The sequence below is a fragment of the Thunnus albacares genome, chromosome 1 (genome assembly GCF_914725855.1).
Source record: "Thunnus albacares chromosome 1, fThuAlb1.1, whole genome shotgun sequence".
Lineage (NCBI taxonomy): Eukaryota > Metazoa > Chordata > Actinopteri > Scombriformes > Scombridae > Thunnus > Thunnus albacares.
In genome coordinates, this window is record NC_058106.1 from 8,259,125 (window position 1) to 8,277,763 (window position 18,639).

Consider the following 18,639-nt stretch of genomic DNA (forward strand, 5'->3'; position numbering starts at 1 on the left):
ACAGCATACTGTTCATGGAAGCTGTGCTCAACCCCACGCACCAGTGTTATCAGATAAAAGCCCTTGCATTTCTAAATATAGGAACATTTATATTTTAAGCTGTCACAAAACCTTATTCAGATTGACAAACTGTCCGTTTCAAAAACCTACATCTCTTTCTACTTGTTTACAGCTGATTCCATTGGTGATCAATGGAATCTGGGTGATTATGTGTGAAAAAATAATTACAGACAGGTGAATTAGAGGTTTAAACTGGATCATGTGACACTAGAAATTGAGTGAAGTGCTGTTTTTACACTTGGATTATATGACAGACTTTCTTTAAAAATCCAGAAAACAAATCAGAATTCCTGTTTAATCCCTATATTCTGCTAGATGAGGGCAGGATTTAATGGAAGTCTTTGGAAGTGTTGTCTTTTTTTTGTCGCAGGCTGATCATTCTCTGAAGTCTTGAGCCAGTTTGTTAGATAAGCAAGCTTAGCTGTTTGTTTAGCTTTACAAATTCCCCATACCATTGAAAAGGCAAAGCTCTTATAAAAGTTATAAAATAATCAATTTTCTACATTATGGAAACAAGGTAAGTATACAGACTGTGCTGTAATTAGATAATACCTAAATGTAACTCCACATTGTGTCATTGATTCATTACAACTAGCCTAAGTCCTGAATTCCCACCAGGTATTTTTATGTTGTGGCTTATTCCTCCACTGTGGGCTTTCAGTGTTTCCCCACATGGATCAATAATTGTTATTAATGTGTTAGGAAAAACCTAGGTACAAAACAAGATACATACAATCAAATTCTGTATCAAGATACAAGAAACTAAAATGGAACATAGAGAACCAGTGCTGAAATGACAAATCCTTTGGGGTGTCAGTGCTGGGAGGCAGTTTTTAAAAAGGGGTGTAATTCTGCACATTTAATTACATGCTGTCCTCTAAGGACTGGCATGCTGTTGGCATAATTGGTATTTTTGTTCATACATGTCTTCTCTCAAGAGCTATACACCAGAAGGACTCAAGTATACGTGTATTCCTTTATAATCAGTTCGGCTTTATAGTACTCCCATCAATTCTGAACTTGAACGGTGCGCCCGTATCCACACAGATACTCTGCCAACACCAGCGTCAGTGGACAGTCATGATGCGGTGTTATGAGTAAGGTTCATAACTGTAATCGCAGACACACCACAGTGCTCACATTGGTTTGACGTCTAGCTGGATGTACATGTACTGTATAGTCCTTTGAAGTACGTTGAGACAAAGTGTGCACACCAAATAACAGATAATAATAGATAACACTTTATCTGGAGGTAACTCCTGGAATGCATTAAAATGTTGCAGCATCAAAGTAAGAAGACCCAACTGGTCAACTGACTCACTCAAGTTGTATTGTCCTCTTTCCTGTTTGGTGTTTAAGTCATGAAGTCATAACTTTTTTTTTTATTTCTGCTCTTCCATCCTGAAACAGTGGTATATACTCATATTATTAATTTTTTATTTAAATGAAAAATCTGTCCATTTAGCTGTGTTTATTTAGGTTATTGAAAACTTTGTGAAAATTGGTGGAAAAATGAATCTGTGCAAAAACATAATTACATAATACAGCATGTAAAACAGGATTACCAAATTTTCCCGATGCCTGGTTAATGAATTCTCTCCAGACCAATGCTGACCTCTATTCTTGCTTTCAACACTTCTCAAAATCTCATAGGATTCAGAGATAGTGTAGTTGTAAACTGGCAATCCACAGATATTGCTTCCTGAAGTGTTTTCCACAAAGTTTCTCCTGAGATAAGTCCAGGACCCAGACAAGACACCATAACATATATTTAATGTCAGCAATTTTCAAGTTGACTAAGAGAGAAAGGAATTGCCATTTTCTTCACCAGTGAATGGAGAAATCGCCCCTTTCTTGTTTTACAGCATCTCGCTCCTGTCCCTTTGCCCACTAAGTGTAGCGCTGTCACTTAGACTTATGTGAGGACTCTTTTTCCCTCTGGAAACTAATCCTCATGTTTAAGGTAATCAGAAAGGATTTAGTCGTGTCATACTCACTGCAGGTATCTTTTTGTGCTGTGTGGTTTTACTCCAAGGGCTGTCACAGTTTAACCAGAGCAGATATTAATTCATATTTAATCTGTTTATGGATTAGGAGAAAGTCAATAAATTCTCACTTTTTGTGCCTGACTTAAAGAAATCCTGGTTGTAATATATTGGTGTATATTATTGATATTAAAAATGTAAAGTTTATTTTTTATAGTTTGATATTTTAGGTTTGTTTTAATACAGATTAGATTGTGTTTTGGATTGAGTATGCTGCAGCACATCATTAAGTCAGAGTGATGGCTTGCTAGTGAGCCCGTCCTTCACCCTCTTGGCTCTGCACAGCGTGTCTATGCTGTAGAAAGCCACCTCTTACATCCTTTCCAGTACCCATGTGTGAACACACACAGACACAAAAGGGCAGTGATCATTAAATCCATGTGACTTCTTAAGAGTGTTCAGCTGCGTTCAGATTGCTGTGGGTGAATGTGCTGTATGAGCAGAGGAGGAGAACCAGCGGAGATAAAAAAAAAAAAAAAAAAAACCCTGCTGTACATCTGGTGGATGTCAGACTCTTTGGCTGCCACTGTCTGTGGGGGCATGCAGATGGAGGGAGAGAAAGAAATGTAAGCAGGAAGTAATGGAAAAATAAAGCTGAGTCAGAGGAGAGTTTGGATGAATGGATCGAAAGAAATGATGGTAGGAGAGATAAAAGGGCAGAGGGAGGGTAGGAAGGCCATGGGTGAGTCTTCAGCATGGCTCAGTGCACTGTCTGCTGTGACCACCTGCTCCTCTAAGCGGTACCAGCTGGACCATCACAGTGTGGCTTAAGCAGGGAGAGACTGAGTTTTGAAGACAATCTGGGTCCGGCTAGTTAGCCAGTACAAAATAAATCACAGTTGGAAGCTTATGACTTTTCAACTGCCACTGAACAAATAAATAATAAAGAGTGTGACCAGTCATGTTTTCATGATGAAAAGGTGGAAGAAAAGAGACAGATTTAAAAAAATATCAATGGAGGGTGAAGATCTGATCATGAGTGACAAACAGTTAAGGGCCAACAATGGAAAATGCGTGATTACCCCCAGATTTGAACTGGGAATGTTGAATTGAAGAGCAGTGATAGGTCAACAGATGTGAAGGGTGTAGTGGTAGAATAGGGGATGAAGAGTTCAGAGATATAAGCTGGTGTCAGTCCATGCAGAGCTTTAAAAACCAAATAGAAGAATCCTGAAATCAATTTTGTATTCCACTGGTAACCAGTGAAGAGAGGCCAGTTCAGGAGTCATGTTGTTCTCTGCTCCAGTGAGGAGTCTCGCCGCTCCATTTTGAATCAGCTGCAGGCAAGATAAGGCTGATTCCTACATAGAGAGAATTGTAACAGTCAAGACAAGAAGAAATAAAAGAATGTACTATGGTCTCCAAATCCTTAACATTTGAGTTGATTTGCTTATCATATTTTAACCCAGAATCAAAGATAATGTGTAGGAGTTTACATTCAGTGTTAGAGGCCCAAGGGTGTTTATTGTGGTGTTAGAGTATTCTGCAGGGCCGGAGATCAGGACCTCCATCTTTCTCTGATTTAGCTGTAAGAAGCTTTTTGACATCCAGGATTTTACATTGTCAGAGCAGCTCAGCAGGGGTTTCAGCAGGAGATACACCTGGGTATCAGTGGTAAGTGATATTATATTTTACCAAAATTTACCAAAGGTTTTTGCAGCACCTCTAGCTGCATAATTTCATCTCTCATAGCAAGTAAAGACGCCTTAAAATTGTGCAATAATAATTTGTATAAGATGAAAGTATGGATGCTCATTCATCTTAATTAAGACACTCAGAGTTGAGTTACTGTGGTGAATGAGTGTGAAACAGTTGCAAATGCAAATTGCATAAATAAGGAAGAATGACAAAGTAAAGAAAACTTATAAAATAGATTTCACAGAGCCCTCATGTAGCATGTTGGTCCTTTCACTAGTGGGGAATTACAAGTCTTAATGTAGCCCATCTTGATGTGCATGTCTGAAATTACTGTAGAGGGAAGGGGCCTATTATACTATTCAAAAGTAAATCACAAGACAAAGTGCACAAAAACACATTTAGACAATCATCAGTTATTAATATTTATGGAATGCCATTAAGGGGCAGTTTTAGAGGCAGTCTTTCATTTGGACATTTCACCTCTTACAATTTTTATCAAGGTTTTGATGTTGGGATGCCCTCAGTGTCCCCTCTATCACCTACTGGTCTAGTAATACAGTGAGGTATTTTGTTAGTGTGGTCCAAGGAGGATGAGAGGTGTTTCAGGGCCGTGTCACGACTCCAATCTCAGTCCAATGTCATAGCTGTAAACAGTCCCATGGTAGTGTATTGGCTGACCCCACTATGTCCACACTGCCAGCGAAAAAAAGTCTGGAATTGTTTCCTGGCCGGTGTCAGGGCCTCATTTAGCCCGTTTATTGGACTCTCCAGCCAACTAACCTGGCGGCGACATACTGCATATGGCTCGTAATCTCTTTTGTTACAATCGTCCTTCTCCAGCCAGTGTCTAACAGCACCGCATTCATAACAGCTTTGTGTTCATGCTCTTTTGTTTCCCAGTTATTTTCTCTTTGTCCTCGCACACTGGGGGATTTCAGGTCTCTTTAAGGCAGTTGTATTTTTTCCCAGCTCATTCTATGACATTTGTACTTCAGTAGATAATACATTCAAGTGTCAGGAGTCAAGAGATTAAAGAAAGACGGGACAAACACATATCTGCTGGGATTGTCCTCAGTGAGAGTAAATCATGCCTTCAACGTTTTGGCCTAACTGCCCCAAGCTGGTCTAAGAGTTAGCACTTGAGCACATTGTTACCATGAAACACGTTGTTTGTATAGTTTAATACTAAACTTTTCTTTGCACCACAAAAGAAAGATATCATTAAGCACTGAACAGGCTTTGTTGCTGTTCTGTTCTGGTTACTGCTCACCACAGTGACAGCTATGTAATTAGGAGGAAAACAGCTTTTGCAGGACAGCCAGGGGGTTCAGCTTCATACAGTAGATGGCTGATGTGAGCAGGTGCTTCAGTAGCCCCCAAAGCCTCTGTAATCATCAAAGCCAAATGACCATAGGAGGTGTTCTTATCATTTAAATGGTATACACCGGGAGAATTTGCCTGTATTAGATCAGTTTCCAGTACAGGATCACAGTAACCCACAGGGGCCATATCACATCATGTCAATTCAGAAAGAGCACCGGTTGGCAGGAAGTTATCAGAAGCGCGATAAGAACTTGTTTGAGGGAAAAGGTAATAATTGCAAATTATTGATGCCATTTTGGGCAAAACATGCACAAAGACAGCAATACTGGCATAAGAATCCATTGCTAGGCAACGGGCATGGCAATGGTCTGTGCAGCATCCAATTAAACTTGCTCTTTGTCGAAGTGGCTTGTTGATTGACTAATGATGTGGTGGTGGTGAGGGAAAGAGAACAGATTTGCCACCTAACAAGGATGGCCAAGAAGAAGAATTGATTATACAGGGATTAAGTTTACATTTTGTTGATAGAGTGAGGCATTTTTAATAGTAGTTTTAGTAATCGGGGCACTATCACAGAGAGGTATATACCCAGTGAGGTTATGTGTTATACCACAGGAATTATAGATAATGATAATGGAAATCTAATAGTAATAGTGGTTGTAGTAAGTTATAGTTGTCTGACAAAAAATAAAACATACCTGCGAAGATTTTAGGTGATCAACTGTTGGCCGCCCTGATTTGTGGAAGCGCTTGATTATAGGCCAGGTAATTTTGAAAAGTTCTCTTCATACCAAAATGTATCCACTTCTGTGAGTGTTTCTGAAAAGCTCATATTTCAGGGGAATAAAATGTTGGCTTCATGTGAATAGAAGGCCAAGAAAATAAATAATAATTTGGGCTTATTTTCAAATATCTTCACATTCACTAGTCTTTACATTCCTTCTCTACTAGAACAGACGAGAACATCCCCCCTTGCTAAACCCTCAGCACCCACAGCAACTTGAAGCCTTCATCTACATTAATGCATCAGTTGCATTCACTGCTGTTGCTCACGTTCTAATTTCCCCATTTTATAGAGATTTGGAGTGAGCTCACAGGCATGTTAGGAGCGCCTGGTGCGATGCGCCAGCCCTTTGAGGTGTGTCGTTTGTAGCATCTCCGCCTCCAGGAAAACTGGTGCAGCTCCAAACGGGCAAAAGAGACGCTGTGTTTATTTTGGTAAGCATGGGTGTTTTTAAAGATAAATGAATAATAGGAATAAATGAGGCAGAGCATTGCTTCTCTGATACGCACAGCACTGCGACCATAGCCTGAGGTTATACTGTCTCTCCACGTTCTGTCCCAAAATAAATTCCTTTATAAAGAAGACTAGATGGACATGTACAAAGGGCGATTCTGGAAATAGCAGTATTGATGTGAGTCACTTCTGTTTCATTTTCAACAACCCACACTCAGGTATTTTGAAGAAATAAATCTTCTTTGATTTTATCAATATCACCCTGCCCTTCCAATCACATACATGATCATACATTTTTTAAGCTGTTTATGGATGTCAATGTCCGTCTGTTGGTCAGTCGATCGGTCCACTACTTTGGTTCAGAATGAAATATTGGAACAACTATTGGTTGGATTGCCAGAAAAAAATTGTACTGACATTCATGGTCCTCAGAGGAGGAAACCTGCTGACTTTGGTGATCCACTGACTTTTCCTCTAACACCACCATGACGTTGACATGTGTGGTTTTGATTGAAATATCTCCAACTATTGGATGCTGCAATGAAACTTGGCAAAGACATTCATATCCCCCTAAGGATGAACTGTAATAACTCGTGTGACCCCTTAACTTTGCATCTCGCGCCATCATCAGGTCAAAATTTTAATTGGTTCAATACTTTGGTTTATGGCCAAATACCTTCAATTCTAGTGACCTTCCCAGAAACCTCAGCTATACTTTGTGTTTAGTGATAATAGGCAAATGTTAGCATGCTAACACACTAAGTTGAGATGATTACCATGGTAAACATCAAAACTGCTAAGCATCAACATATTAACATTGACAGTACGAACATGTTAGCTTTCTTGCATTTTAGCATTCATCTCACTGCTGTACCTAAGTAGAGCCTCATAAAGTTGCTAGCGTAGCTGTAGACTCTTAGTCCTATTACAGTATTGTTGGTATTGTTTGCCTTTCCTAGCTAGTTAAGAGCAACAGAAGATATGACGAGTGAAACAGTGCAGATAAAACTCCCTGGTTGAATTTAAACTTAAAGATGTTTTGGTCACTTGGTTTGTTCGTATTCACCTTGGACTCCCAGTGTTCCAGGGATGCCATTCTTTAGGTTTTAACTAAGGCACAAACATAGTTATATTGATGGATACTACAAGTTTATATCTGCACGTTTTGGTGCAAAGCTAAGTGTTTATTTACATCAGTCTTAATATGGTGTGTGCCCTCTGTAAATTTAATTAGTTTACACAAATAGAGACACAGAGACACATCACTATATTCAGCGCTACTACAATGCACCTCGCTCTTGATGTTGGCACACTGCAATGATGGGTATACACAGACAATATATTCGTTCCGGTTCGTAAATCAATGAGCTTTCCTATGCTTGTTACAGTATTTCCGTGAGCAGTTTCTATTTACAAACATACACACATGTGTAGGATAAAGAAAGTCTTGTGAGCAAAATAGGATGGAAAGTGTGTGTGTATGAGAAGGTTCGGCCATAATCCTTCCCATAGCTACTGCACCTACGTTGTTCCCTGTAATGGTTTTAGGAGATTATTTCTTCCGGGAATAGCATTGCTCCATTCTGCGCTGGTGTGTTTTGCCATGTTTGTGAATGAGCCGTTTTGATAGATCGGGGTGGAAGTCGCACCGTGTGGAGTAGGGCTACATATTGGCTTAGAGATGGATTTGTTCTGCAGAGCTTTTCACTTTGTTCCTGGCCTGGATTCTGCATTTTATCTGAACGTGCGTGCGTGCATGCATGTGTGTTTGTGTGTGTGTGTGTGTGTGTGGTGGTGGTGATGCGGGGGAGGGTGGGGGGTGTGTTCATGTGACTGTGTGCACATCAATCAGGGTGTGAGGTACAGTTTACTGATGTTCCTGTGCATATATTAGTCGTGCATATATGCATATCGGAGGCGACATCAGTGTGTAAGCGGTACGTACTTAAACAAATGAATGTGCTCGTGGTATCGGGTGTGTATATTCAGATAAACCAGTGTGGTTGCCATGACATTGACAGACAGCAATCGTTCTTTATTGAAAGTGTTGTGGCAAAGTTACTAAGCCAGCCATGTTGTAGCCTCTGGGAACAAATCTGTTAGAGAAAAGCATCTTTGAAAGAAACCTTTCAACCCTCTCAGCCTCTGCCAGACATTTTAGCAGAGAGGGAGAACTTGACATATTGTCATATTTCACTGCATTAGCAAGTGAAGTGTATGTGATGACACAGCTTACCCTGACTGTTCCGACAAGGTAGCAGTACAAATTTATTTTTTTAAAGGTTTCTTCTTCTCCTCTCGACGCTATAGTAAATCGTCTTTGTGGGCTTTGGGCAAGTTTGGAAAAGCTCGTTTCACAGTCCGCTGGTTCCTTGCTAGCAGAGGGACAGGGCCACATATCAATGGATGTGGCCAGTGAAGATTTGGCTCCACATCCCACACAGTCCCCTCTGTCCCTCACCTCTGAAAGGGACACTCTGACAATGTGCATTTAGCTATACATTTTAAGAAACATACTGAAATGCATGTCCAGTCAAGTGAAGGAACATTACAAAAATAAAATCAATACTAAATTTCAGCAATACAGAGAAGATAATAAATTCGTTCATTTAATGTGCTTTTTACTTGTTTTACTTTTACTTTTTACTCATATTGGAGGGGACAATGTCACCTTCATCAAACCATTCTTTATTGGTTGCCTTTGTTTTAGAATTGTTAGAAAGGTTTTATTGATTACTTTTAAGGCTTTGCGTGGCCTGGTTTCCAGTTATTTTTCTTATTTTTTTTATTTCTTGTGAGCCTGAGGTCTTCAGGCAGAAACCTCTAAGCTATTCCTGTATGATTGTGAAAGGCTAAAGGTGAGCAAGCTTTTCCTGTCAGGACTCTACAGCTTTGGAATGACCTTCCCGAGGCTCTCAGCCTCACAGTGTCGGTGTCATATTTTAGATCTCTTCCTAAAACATACTGTAGCTGTAATGTAGAGGTCTCCACAGGTTGCCCTAGCCTACAGGTACAATTTGGGTTCCTTTTTCAAGGCTTCAAGGGACCTACTGGCTGTCACACCGTAATGCTCAGTCATGGTGAAGGCTTGATAGCTTCCTTTTCGCATGCCATAGCTCACCATATTTTTTCCATTTAGTGTTTCAACTTAGAATTATTATTATTTACTTTGCCAGTCTGTCCATTTGTCTTATGAAGCACTTTGTTACTGTATGAAAAGACATTTTACTCCATCACCAGACATCACTAAAAGTCCCTTAAGGAGTATATTTCCCTTGTTAGCATTGCTATTTTGCACAGGGCTGAAATACTATTGAGGTTTGCTGGAGGGCAGCCTCTTTCTCATAGTCTGATAAGTGTCAAAGAACGGACATAACCAACTTTAACTAAATATCACTGCTGGAGCAGGACAAAACTCGAGTATGCTCTCTTTAAAAAGTGAGTGTGTCTACTGCAAGGACATGTAGCATTGAAGAAGTTGAATAGATGATGCCAATGAGATGAATCTTCATAGGTCATATTATGTCAGCCAAATGTCACATTTTTTGTATCAGCAATAGTGGTAACTGAAAGATTTTTAAAGATTTGGCATTTGCTTGTTTGGATGAACCAAGGATTTAGGCTAATGATGTGACTGTGAACCCAGCCTGCATCAGTTTCTACCCATTATATGTTGTTTTCCTTTTCCTAATGTTAAAACAGGCAGCAGATATCAGTATACTGCACTGCATATTTGCAGACTAACCTTATCACCTTGCGTCTCTCTGCTCTCCACACTGTGAGTGCAGCAACCCTCTCAATGTCTGTTGGAGGCAAAGTATCTGTTTCACTGGTGACGGCTGTGACATTTCCTTCAGAATGCCAGAGGCCCTCCCCCTGTCCAGCTGAGGCATGGATCAGTCTGAGGGTTAAAGACGAAGGGAGCAAATCGATGCAAACAGACGAACACAGAGGGCTTGACCGATAGGCTGCAGGATGGCTTATAGCAGGAGTACAGACAAATATACGCGAGACGCACAAACACAAGAAACAAGCGAGTGCACACACACACACTTACTGCTTTCATCCTTCTCATTTTGCCTCATTACTGTCAGCCTTATTCAAACACACACACACACACACACACACACACACACACACACACACACACAACGTGGACATTTGTCTCCCAACCCCCATGAGATCAGTCAGCATGGCGGCCTTCTTTGAGCCCATCTCCCCAACAACCCCCAAGGGGGTACAGCACACTGTGTGTCTTCACGTGTCTACGTGTGTGTTTGTGCCTTTGTATGTGTGTGTATTTACGTCCTTCTGACAGCCAACGGGGGATAGGAGTCACAGCTTGTTTGCTGAGTAACAGGCTAACAAATAACCTGCTCAGGGGCATTAGACACACAGAGAAAGGAGAGGATCAGCTCTGTCCATCTGTCTGTCTCTCCTTTTCTTTTTATCACTTTATCACACTGTCTGTCTACCTTTCTTTCTCTTTACCCATCTTCCTGTAGGTTCCTCTTGTCTTACACTCATACTTTTGGCCCAAACACCACTTTTTGCTCCCGCACCAACACACACTCAGACATGTACACAACCATAATGGCTTGGAGCACGGTGATGATGAGTGAGACAACAGCACACATGCACAAACACACAAAGCATATCGGGCGCTAATGCAGCAGCCGCGGCGCTGGCTGTCAGTTCCACTCTGCACTGCAGCCTGGATAAACCACTGTTACTGCTGCTTCAAGGCCTTTTACAGGTGTAAGGAGAGCAGCATAATACTGATGCTGCTGTTACTGTTGTTGCTGTCCTCAGTTTCCCCTTCTAGACTAAAGAAAGGATGGACAGGGACTGGATATTGGAGTGTTTAGATGAGGAAAGTATCAGGGAAAAGAAAGGAGAAAAATGAATGATGTCTCCATCATCAGGATTTTCCTCCTCTATTTGACTAACAATGTCATGTTCTGGCATTTTCAAACTGAATAGACAGTGGGGTTGCATTGTTAGTTTATTCACCTATATATTATGTATGATATCTGAGACATTGCTGATTGGATTTTCAAAATTTGCAGTAATCCAGAGGAGTGATTCAGCTTCCCACTGTGTTCTGGCAAATTACACAGAACAGCACAGTTACTACAATCATTGTTTAAAGAGAAGAAAAATAAAGGTAGCATGCTTGTTACTGTTTGTGACAGAGAGGGTTGATTATATTTACTGTTTTCTTTAATGTATACAACTTGTTTGACCAGAAGTTCCTTTTTTTTCTCTCTCTAGTTTTAGATGTAAGGTTAAGTACCTCGCTCAAACAGTCCTGAGTCCTACCATACTTGCTAAAGCCTCAGAAATGCTCACTTAAATGATCACATGGCCACCCTTGCCACTCTGTGACACAGTGCGAAGAAGCAGGTGAAGAGAAGGACGAAGAGAATCAAGGAAGAGAGACGAGTTCAGTTATGAAAGGAGTCATGCGGTCATCCAATTCCAATATACAGTCCCGGCACCATCCAGCACAGCGCAATCAATAATCGTGGCTTTCTCCACTAGCGGTCATGTCCTTTCTCATCTTTGCAACAGTCTTCACACTTCTGCTACCATACAACTACTCCAGAGCCATTCAGCATACAGTATATAATGTATCTTGTAGAAAGAGATTAAAAACCGTGTTTACATATATATATATATATGTATGTATGTTTGTATGTGTAGATATAGGCCTCGGCTTACTTACTGACCTGACTTTTCTTGTGAATCAACGTTGAGGCCTCACCGAGCCCTGACACCTCCATAAAAACGCACCAGCACTTTTAATAAGCTGCTAATTGGAAGCTTGCAAGCACAGGCTGGCAGAATAAAATGACTACTCATTTTAGTGAACATTGATGAGGCTCGCGGTTGCCGCAAAGCTGAAGGCAAAGGACGCACGGAAAGGAGAGTGTGGGTGGGTTAGTACGGTGTAGTAGGTATGAGTGTATGTGTGTGTGTGTTTGTGTGTGTGTACTTGCAGTGTTGGGCGTGAGAGTAACAGGCGACTGGTGTGAACAGAGTAATTAGCTACAACTCTACACACCATCTCTCCCCCCACGCGCCCCCCTCGCTGTTCTGCTCTTTTAGCCAATTTGAGTGTGCAGCATTATTGTTCTTTAATAATCTGTTTCTGTGTGGAAGAGAGAAAAAAACAATACTGTGGAGGACTGGTCTTTTTTCAGTTAGTTAATCCCTACAGTGAGGGAAAAAATCATACCATTTTCAGCTGCACTTTCGATTTAATGCATTGAAAATCGCCCAGAAAAAATGAAATGTGTCACATTTTTGGAATGTTTGTCGGGATTTTTAATGAGAAACTGAAATGATGTTTAATGAAAGATTTCTTCCTGCACTCAAAAGACTGACTAAGTATGAGGTATATTCACATGTATAAATGCAAAATTGCCATTTTTTTGTCTCTGCTATAAGATTGTAATTGATGATACAATCTTGGTTTTCTTTTCTGTTGACAAGCCTTATTGATGTACTGTTAATATCTAGTGTTGGTCCACCTGGCAGGTTCCAATCCTGTGGTTTGAATTTTGTGTGGCTGCTGCTTAGTTTACATTTCCCTTATGATTTGTGCCTCTAATGTGCTCATCCATTTGTGCCGAGTCACAAACCTGCGACAGTTCTCAGCTCACTGTACTTCGGAGTCATACCACCTCTTGATCCACAGCAATGATGCTAGTGTTCTGGTCTGCAGAGTATTGCAGATAAGCAGGTACGTGTGTGCACGTGAAAGAGAGAGAGAAACAGATAGAGGGAAAGGTGATAGTGAGACAAAGCAAGAAGATAACAACCTCCAGCTGTCTATTCTCCTCAATGTCAGAGTTCTCCTTCTCTGCCGAGGCTTAGCACCCGCCTAGCATCACCCTATCTGTTTATACAGAGGCTAATAGGAAGCCTGGTCTTTATCCCCACACTGCGGCTCAACATAATGGAATAGAGAGACATAATGCTGCTCGAGTCAAACAGTCAGTGGAGGCCTTTAAATTGCTTCCAATCCCCTTAACAAATCTGATGGAGAGGCTATGAATAACTCAAGGACCGCTCATCTCCCCATGCTCTGCTTCTCTTCTTCTCTTCTTTTCTCTTTTTTCCCTTCTCCTCCCTCTTCTTTTCTCTCTTCTCTTCTCTCTTTTTCACTCTTTTCTTCTCTCTTCTTTTCTTTTCTCTTCTTTTTTCTCCTCCTCTCACCCCCCTCTCCAGAGAAGCGAAAGAGAACTCTAGACCTGAGTATCAACTTGGATACTTTACTCCTCTTTTTTAATTAGGAAGTGCCTGCTTACTGTTGTATGCAAAAGTTTGGGCACTTGACAAATAACATATATTGGTGATTTTTTTTTTTAATTGAAAAGATGTAAACACAGCCTCTCTAGGATATGGAACATAAAACATTTTTCAGCAAACATTAATGCATAAACACATTGAACAAAAGTTTGGAGTTCTGGAGTCTCAGATTCTTTTTACAAGGTGTCAGTCTTTAATCAGCCCGTTAGGCCTGAGGCATTTCAACAATTATCATTAGGAAATGTCAGTTGGTGCCAGTTTCAAAGCTTTACAAATACTCTGACTCTTCAAACTTTGTGTGAACGGCCAGCAACCTTGGGTTCCCCTAAGCAGCTCTGTAAGACTAAAATGAAAGATATTGATGCCCATAATGCAGGGGCAGGCTACAAGAAGATAATAAAATGTTGTCAGCTTGCAGTTTCCACACTGAGAAATGTAATTAAGAGGTGGCAGTTTAGGGCAACTGTGGAGGTCGAGATGATATCTTGAAGACCAAGAAAAGTCTTGGAGAGAACTCCTTGTATGCTGGTCAGAAAGGCAAATTAAAACCCCCATTTGACTGCAAAAAACCTGCAGGAAGATTTAGCAGACTCAAGAGTGGTAGTGCAAAGTTCCACTGTGCAGCGATGCTTGCACAAACAAGACCTTCATGGAAGAGTCAGTAGAAGAAAACCTTACCTGCTTCCTCATCATAAAATCCAACGTCAGAAGTATGCAACGGAACATCTACAGAAGACTTATGTGTTTTAGAAACAAGTGCTGTAGACTGATGAAGTTAAAACAGAACTCTTGGGCCACAATCAGCAAAGGTATGTTTGGAGACAAAAAGGAGCAGCATTTCATGAAAAGAACACCTTGCCAACTGTTCAGCATGGGACTGGATCCATCATGCTTTGGGGTTGTGTTGCAGCCAGTAGTACAGGAAACATTGCACAGGTGGAGGGAAGAAAGTATTCCACTAAATAGCAGCAAATTCTGGAAGCAAACATCCCACCGTCTGTAAAAAAGCTGAAGCAGAAAAGAGGATGGCCTCTACAACAGAATAATGATCCTGAACATAACTCAAAATCCATTGTGGACTACCTCAAGAGACGCAAGCTGAAGATTTTGGAACGGCTCTCACAGTCCCCTGACTGAAACATAATTGAAAATCTGTGGGTAGATCTTAAAAGAGCTGCGCATGCAGGACTGCCCAAGAATATTGCAGAACTAGAAGCCTTTTGCAAGGAAGAATGGGAGAAAATCCCAAATACAAGAATTGAAAGACATTTATCTGGCTGCAAAAAGTGTTTGCAAGCTGTGATATCTGCCAGAGGGGGTGTTACTAAGTACTGACTATGTAGGATGCCCAAACTTTTGCACATACCACAATGATGTTCTTATTTTTTTTTTAATATTTGCTCAGTTTATGACATAAAAAGTATCTACGCATTTATGTTTTCTGATATTCCATATCCTAGAGAGGCTGTGTTTACATATTTTCAATTAAAAAATCACCAAAATATGTTATTTGTCAAGGGGTGCTCAAACTTTTGCATACAACTGTATTTTTACTAGATTGATCTTTTACAATTCCAGTTAAATTCTAGTTTGAAGATTGACACAAACATCACGTGCCTGTAGCAAAACCAAGTTTTATGATAAAAAGTTTAAGATCAAGTTTAATTTCCCATCTCGAAATGTTATTTTGCCTTCCTGTCACACTACTTTTACAAGTTACTTCCTTCATTCTGTCCTCTTTATTGCATATTGTCTTAGCATCATTTAAATCTTCCTATAGTCCATTAAGATTGATAGAGCAGATGGAGTGGGTGCCAAAATATTAGAGTCTGGTGTTTTAATTTACATCAGAAGCCCTCAGTACCAAGAGAAGAAAAACACAACTGGAAATATGTCTTCTATAAGGTTCTGGGAGATTGCAGGACCACTCACTGTTGTAGATATTAAAGTCTCACTGCACACCAACTCTAAAGTTAGAGTTATGATTTGTTTTCGCTCACTGATGAGCAAACCTTATGTGGCTGGATGAGTATGTCTTGTCTCCAAAACACTCTTTTATCTCATATTGAAATAAAGAATCACTTCTAGTGATCTGGTGTGTTTTGAAATGTTAACTTTGAGTGGAGGAAAGCATATCAGTGTCAATACATAGGTTATACTTTTATGTTAATAACTAAGGCCCCTTTCATAGCCACCACATTTGGTCCGGACTTTCGGACTTGTCAGTTTGAAAAAATGCCAAAATTACAGGTGTGAAACCTCCCCTGGACTACGGTCCAGACCAAACAGCTGAACCTTGGTCCGACGAAAAGCGGTGGTCAGGGTCCGGATCAAACTTAATCATGGTTCAAGTAGTTTCTAGTGTGAAAACATTTTTTGGATGGTTTGGACTTTCCAACCAATTACAGGAATTTCCAGCAGGCAAAGGAAAAAGGAAAAATGAGCTGCAGTAACACATGGAGAGAGGAGGAGACCGAGTTTTTAATTGAAATATGGTCCGACTAAATCATAAAAAGGCAACTGGAAAAAACTCATAAAAATGCCGACACTTTCCAGGTATTTTCAAAATGGGTGAGAGAGAGAGGATATGAGAGGATGGGAGAGCAATGCTACCTGAAGATAAAGAAACTGAAAAAGCATCACCAATGAGAAGGACAAATTTCCTTTTTATGACATGAATAATAATACAATAATATTTTTATAGTGGCAACGAACTGAATCTCTTAAATCAATTTTTCTGCATTAATTCAAATGGCGACAGAAGGCTACCCGCCGAACTGACAAGATATCAATGTCATATGCACGCCCGTGTACAAACCAATCAATGTCAAGTACAGGAAGACGTAGTCAACATAGGTGATGACAACAGGATGTAGGTATGTCATGTTAAGTTCTTCAGTGCGCTGCATAATTGCAATGTGAAACCAAAACTAACCGGATCAAATGTACACAATGTAACAAAAACATAAGCCTTGATTCAGACTTTGGTTCAGACTTTCAGGTGTAAAAAGGCCCAAAGATAATATTTCTTTTGAAATTATTCAGACCCTTCCTTTCAACAGTCTGTGTTATAGCTTTTCCGGCTTTTCCGGCTCTGTCATTGTTATGGTTCACCTTCACAGTTCTCATAGTGTCGTTTTCGGCCTCAACAGGCAGGCAGTTACAAATCTCTAAATACCCACTGTATACTACCTGCCCATCACCAAATAGCAGACAGACAATGTAAGTGACTAGCTGGTGAACATAGTGGAATATTTAGTAGCTTAATAGCCGATATTTCACATAGATGTTGGTGGAGACCAAATACACAGCTAAAAGGAGAGTGAATATTGGCCTTAGATTCATCAGATGGCTAGAAACATGACTCCCAATGAATGCTGATATTGCTCTGTCTCTTCTGTATGTATAAATAACTGTTGCTAAACCTAAAAGGTGAAAAAGATATCTGTTATTTCAGGTTTAAAGCCTCTATTTGTTGTTTATTATATTTTATTATAAAATTCATTATTGCACTAACTCGCATGTGGTTGCAAATGGTTTAATCCCAATGAGGTACATTACATGATATGGTGTCTAAATGCATCCAACAATCAGTAAACACCTGCCTTACCAGTTCATATCATGCTCATCTAATGGAAACAGCATAGAGCCAATCAAACACACCACAGCATGCTGGTATTTGTCCAAACAGAAACAGCACAGAGGCCTCCAGTACCTCCCCAGTTCTTCAGCATGCTGGTCGGAGCTACAGTTTACCTTGTTGTGCTGTTTGTTTTAATATACTTGAGCTGTGACAGTCGCTGCTCTTAATACCCTGTTATTAGCAACCGACACACTTTCAATTATTCTGTTAGCGTGAAAGGACTGGCTGATTGTAGATGATTGGATGGATCACAACCCGACGACAAAGAAATTCACATGCGGATGCACACACAGACATTTAAATAATGTGCTGAAACCAGCCATGCAGTGTGGGGGCGGATGTACGTGTGTTTATGCAGGCTGCTCATCATGTATTCGTACGTGTGGGTGTGACAGTGTGCTTTTTGAAGTGTCATTCGTAGGGAAGAGACAATTTAACATAACTGACAAATCTGAGAGAGCGCGCGAGAGCAGAGGAACGCGGAAGAAATAATCAAGTGATTATAGATTGCCTCTTTTGTAATTAAGAGATCTGCATTTTCTTTTCTAGTGATTTGTTTTGTAAGCCTGTTTTGTTTTTTGTTTTTTTTTTTGTATTCACATGCATGTTGAAAACTGGATGGCCCTCTAGCATCTTGTATCACTCTCTCTTTCTCAGTCTCACTTCCTGTCTCTCTCACTGTGTGTTTTTTGATGCCTAGTGTAGCCGTTGCTCCAGCCTTCACAGTAAGCATGTCTTTAATTATCTGGCGACATGACATACCACTTAGAGTTCTGAATCCCTGTTGCTGTTACGCAACCCCACCCGCCCACACACAAACACATTTATATACCTCAATTATGTATGCATCTTTCCTGAGTGGTGGAGTATGACAGCTCTATTAGCTTGTGCCTTGAGTGTGTGTATGTGCTCATAGTGCAGAGTGCCAGATCGGTTGTGGCGTTTGAATCGTTTTAGGTCTGGATGTCTGTAGTTTGCTTATTGTTAACCTAAAGATGCTATATTAAACTGAATGTATGAGACCGTATCCAGGACAAATGTAACAGCTGCGCAGTAGAAGAAGCTTGAGATTAAGTCTTATAGCAGGACTGTAAATCCAGGTTGAGACCCAGTATTATGTGTTTGAAATTCTTAAGTGATTCTGTGAGATGAAAGTCGTGAAAGCAATATTGTAAACATCACCACATCAACAGCATTAAGTTGTAAATGAAAATCTTAACAGCAGACAAAAAGCTCAACATTAAATGAGAGAGCAAAGAAACCAAGAACAAAGAATCTATGATAGAAAAAGAGAAAATGCACAGACTGTTTAATAGTGAGAACACAGAGAATTATGGACAATGAGTAAAAGTATGTCTTATAAAATGTATTTGCAT

The 18,639-nt window shown here is 40.3% G+C and overlaps 1 protein-coding gene across 2 annotated transcripts in view; it reads left to right on the forward strand.

Annotated features, from left to right (window-relative positions):
* itfg1 (integrin alpha FG-GAP repeat containing 1) overlaps positions 1–18,639 on the forward strand; it is a 148,722-nt gene that overhangs the window by 4,576 nt on the left and 125,507 nt on the right. The window lies entirely within an intron of this gene.